We start from the raw sequence: 4,971 nt of genomic DNA on the forward strand, positions 1-4,971 counted from the left end.
ATTTATTTACTTATTTGCTTTTTGGTCTTCTGTGCTACATGAGCTTTTCTCTAGTTGCCATCAGTGGGGGCAACTCTTTGCTGCAGAGCTCGGGCTTCTCATTGCGGAGCATGGGCTCTGGGGCTCATGGGCTTTGATCGTTGCAGCTCTAGGGCTAAGTGGTTTCGGTTTCTGAGCTCCAGAGCACAGGCTCAAAAGTTGTGGCACACGGGCTTAGTTATTCCGTGGCATGTGGGTTCTTCCCAGATCAGGGCTCGAACCCATGTCTCCTGCATTTGCAGGAGGATTCTTTACCACTGAGCCACCAGGGAAGACCTGCTCATTTCATTTTTAAAGTGATTCTGTGATTCTTCGAGCACAGGCTCTGGGGTGGGGTCTGGGTTCAAATTCTAGCTTGTTTTGTGACCTTGAGCAAATCATTTAAAATCTCTGAGCCTTATTTCCTTTTCTGTGTAATAAAACTGCCACCTCCTCTGACAGGATGAAGTGAGGTCACAGAGATGTTGTGGTTGCCTGGGCAGGGGGTTGCATCAGAGAAGGTCTGATTGGCTAAACTGGGGGTCTGAGGAGCCACAAAGCAGGTTGAGTCTTTAGTGATGTGGTGAGATTGCCTTCCCTGGTCCAGGAAGAAGAAAAACTCCCCGCTCTGTGCTCCCACAACACTTTCTCTGTCCCTTAAAGGCCTTCAGCATTATCCCTTATTGGAGTCTTTTCTACCCAGCCTGGGAGATTTGGGGTGGCCAGAAGTAGGTGTTAAGTCTGCTGAGGTTCAGACATTGGGGGTTAGCATGGACTGCTCAGGCCCATGTATGTGGGGACTGAGGAGTCCTCAGGAGGATGAAATGCCCATGATGTTGAGCAAGAGTCATGGGGTCGGGCCGCTCAGCGGCCCCACTTGTCAGAGTCGAAGGAGCTGCCACCATGGAGGGCTCTGGTGAACGGGAGAGTGCCGTTTCAGCTCCTTCACCCTCTGCTGACAAAGCGGGACCGGGGGCATGAGAGGGACACCCTTTTCATCGCTGAGAACAGAACATGTTGTAGGTGTGACTTGCTGGCCCAGCACTGGGGGAGCCCCACGAGAGGCAACACCCTTGGCTTCCACACCCTTGACTTGCCAACCCTTGTCTTCCCATGGAGGCAGATGATGACATGCTGGGGAGCGCACAGAGCCATCCCCGGAACCTCTCAGAAAAACCCTCCTGACATCTGCGTTCATCCAACTCTTTCTCTGGGCAAGGTGCTGGGTTAAGCACTTTCCAGGCACGCTCTGCTATGGGTCTCCATAACAACTCCACGTCTGTTCCAAGTCCTTTTTTTGTAAGGGAGATAAGGAAACAAACAGACACGTCACGGAATCTGCTCAAGATGCAAGCTAGAGAGGCAGAGGGATTTGAACTTAGTCTGGTTGACTTTAGGGCCATGGGCTATGAACCAAAATACTCAACTGATACAGGAGAACTAATTGAGGACAATTTCAGGGCTGGGTTGCAGTGAAGTAGTTGCTATTAACATGCCCCCATTTATTCCCAATAAATGGGGTAGGCTGGGTGTTTGGGTTCCATGTACAACCCAGCTATGCTAGGCACCTACCTGGCATTATGTAAGTGTCTGTTGTGTGAGAGCTATGGCAACAAGAGAAGCTCTGTGCCAGAACCGTGGGCCTTCCTGGCACCTAAATCCCTAGACTCTGGGGTAGGAGGAAGCTACTTGGCCTTGGCAGTGCCTCCCAGCCAGGGCTCTGAGGTCCTCCTGGCTCCCAGCATGAACACAGCATCATAGCATCACACCTGGCCTACATCCTTTGCTCTTTGCAGATGACCAAAGATGGTAAAAAGCTCAACAGATTGGTTTATGATTCAGCTCTACCACTTACTGGCTGTATGGCCTCAAACAATTCAAAGGTGAATTAACCTTTCTGAGCTCAGTTTTTAATCTGTTAAATAGGGGGAAGACTATTCACCTCATAAGGCTGTGGTGAGAAATACATGAGGAAACAGATGTCAAGCACCCTGATGCTGGAAAAGATTGACGGCAAAAGGAGCAGGGGGCGGCAGAGGATGAGATGGTCAGATAGCATCACTGACTCGATGGACATGAATTTGAGCAAACTCTGGGAGATGGTGGAGGACACAGGAGCCTGGTGTGCTGAAATCCATGGAGGTCACAAAGAGTTGGACATGACTTAGCAACTGAACAACTGAACTTCCTAAAAACGGCAACCCACTTTAGTATTTTTGCCTGTAGAATTCCATGAACAGAGGAGCCTAGAGGGCTATGGTCCATGGGTTTGCAAAGAGTCAGACACGGCTGAAGCAACTGAGCACAATAGAAAAGTTCTAATTTTCCTCCTCCTCTTCATCACTGTTACTATTACTATAACATCTCCATTCTCAGGACCAGGATCTTTCTCTACATTTTGATTCTAGGTCCCCTCTCCAGATATGAAGGTCGAGACACCCAGCTCAGCTGAGCACCGCAGCTAGCCCTGTCGGTCCTTGGAGGGCAGAGCTGCCCTTAGGGGAGCAGCTTAGAGCCAGGTCTCAGAGCTAGGAGACCTGAGTTCTCCTCTCAGCAAGGCCACAGATTTGCCATAGGACCGCGGGTCAATCACTTTTTCTCTCTAAAGATCAGTTTCCCCACTTCTCCAGTTCTTGAGGATGCAGCCCGGCAGGGTCTTCGGCTCCATCCCTAGTGTGGGAGGCGACAGCTGTCATGGTGATGTTTGAGCAGATGAGAGCGAACGCGGACAAGTCACTCGAGGGGATGGACAGGTACAATCCTGAGAACCTGGCCACCCTGGACCACTGTGTGGAGATGCAGGCCAAGGAGGATATTTATGATCTGGAAGCCAACCTGGCTGTGCTGAAGCTGTACCCAGCTTTTCTCCAGACCACGGTCACTGCCCAGGTCCTGCTAAAGGCCCTCACCAACCTGCCCCACACCGACTTCATGCTGTGCAAGTGCAGAAGGAAGAATGGCCCACCCAGCAGATTTTGTCCCTCAGAGACCTGCTGGGGACCTGCCACTTCCAGTCCTTCTGGTAAGCCCTGGATAAAAACATGGATCTCTTGGAAGGTATAACCGGCTTCGAAGACTCTGTCCAAAATCTGCCATGTCGTGGGCATCACTTATCAGCACATCAATCTCTGGCTGCTGGCCGAGATGCTAGGGGATCTGACAGGCAGCAAGCTAAAGGTGTGAATGAGCAGTATGGCTGGAGTCCCAACGAGTTAGACAAGATCTCCATCTGTAGCCAGGAAGAGAGCATTAAGCCCAAGAATGTCATGGAGAAGATAGACTGACAGGGTGTCCAGCATTATGGCTTCCTCCCAGTAACTTTGCAGGTGTTTAATAAAGATTTGTTGGCTTCTCAAAAAAAAAAGAAAAAACCTGTCACGAATTGTTTCCCCATGGGTGAGTAGGGAGAGTTGTACCTGCCCAGCTCACCTCACTGGGCTGTTGTGAAACTAACACAGGGCTATGAGAGCCTCTGTGAGGGGTAGGGCCCTGTGCAGAGTGACTGGGTTTCTTGGAAGAAAAACAAGGGATGCAGGAACCCAAAGGAGCCAAGTGATCTCCTGCCCCTGATCACAATTCTTCCTCTTCTTTGCCTGTTTCATTCATTCATTCAACATATATTGATCAAGCACCTACTATGTACCAGGACCTATCCTGGGGCCACAGCAGTGAACAAAACCAAAATCTTTCCCTTCATGGTACTTCCATTCTAATGGTTGGACAGACACAGACACTAAATGAAGTTGGACGAGGCCCCACCTCCTCCAGGAAACTTCCCCTGACAACTTGGTCCCCACCTCCTGGGTTAGGCATTCCCCTCTGGACACCCCTAGTCCAGTGATCACACTGGGCAGTGATATCCGACTTGTCTGTTTTATCACAACCCGTGGTCCTCTTGAGGACAGGGACCTTGACTCGTGTTTTCTATCCTTGGCACCAAGCACAGGGCTTGGCATCTGGTTAAGACTCAAGACACTTTTGTTCAACAAACAAAGGAATGAAACAAATGGAGTGATTTACACCATAGGCTTCTAGTTGTTGACTCATTCAACAGGTTTTGTCAGGCAGCCTCCATGGGCAGGTGTGGATGGGTGTGGTTGCGAATAAAGAGATAAAAGGTTTCTGTCTCTTGCCCTGAAGGATGGTATAATCTGAAAGGCAGGAGAGAGGCCGGGAGGAGGGAATGGCCACCTACTGAACAGGAGCCCCAGTACATGCTTACCTCTCCAGCAAAGTAGGTATTAGTAACTTTTCACAGGTTAAGAAAGAGGTTCATAGAGACCCAATAACATGCAAGAACAGTGGGGCTGATGTAGGTTTGAGGTCAGCCCAGGCCTCCTACTTTCCCACTGTAATCAGGACACAAGGCAGGATTTACTCTGTCCCCGAGGGGCAGTCTGCATAAAACGAGGGCTGCAGACCCTCAGAGGTGGGAGAGGTTGCTGAACTGGGGTCCGTCTTAGAGGAGGAAGCTGCCCACTGTACCTTAAAGGTGGGCATTTGGTGGGATGGGGACTGGCAGTGTGGGGGTGTACTCTCTGAAGGTGTGAAAGTCCTGGGGCCCTGGGAAGATGTCCTTGGAAAGCTCTGAGGCCTGCTGATGGCCAGGCAGGGGAGGGTGGAGTAACCATCGCTGCTTGGGCTCCCTGCTAGAGCATACATTGCTGCAAACCCCGTGGCACCTCGTGTACAGCTTGGACTAGGTCGATGTCAACCGAGTGAATAGATCTTTTTCTCCTGACTCCTTGGGCAAGTAATCAGACTTGTCATCTCAGCCAGATCCTAGCAAAGGACCTGCCACCTTCTGAATGCTCTTTGTGGTACCCAAGTTGCTCCAGTTTTATGGAGAGGTGTCCTTGACCACTGAGCAATCCAAGGGCCTGCCTGTTGAGATAGTTTCTCTTTGAAACGAAGTTTGCCAGCTGCTTTCCTCAGACTGAAAGGGGAGTGGAT

The 4,971-nt window shown here is 50.5% G+C and overlaps 1 pseudogene; it reads left to right on the forward strand.

Moving 5' to 3' along the window:
- Nucleotides 1-2,236: 2,236 nt before the first annotated feature.
- Nucleotides 2,237-4,533, forward strand: LOC123332224 (annotated as a pseudogene).
- The last annotated feature ends 438 nt before the right edge of the window (nucleotides 4,534-4,971 follow it).

This window comes from Bubalus bubalis, chromosome 2 (genome assembly GCF_019923935.1).
Source record: "Bubalus bubalis isolate 160015118507 breed Murrah chromosome 2, NDDB_SH_1, whole genome shotgun sequence".
Taxonomy (NCBI): domain Eukaryota; kingdom Metazoa; phylum Chordata; class Mammalia; order Artiodactyla; family Bovidae; genus Bubalus; species Bubalus bubalis.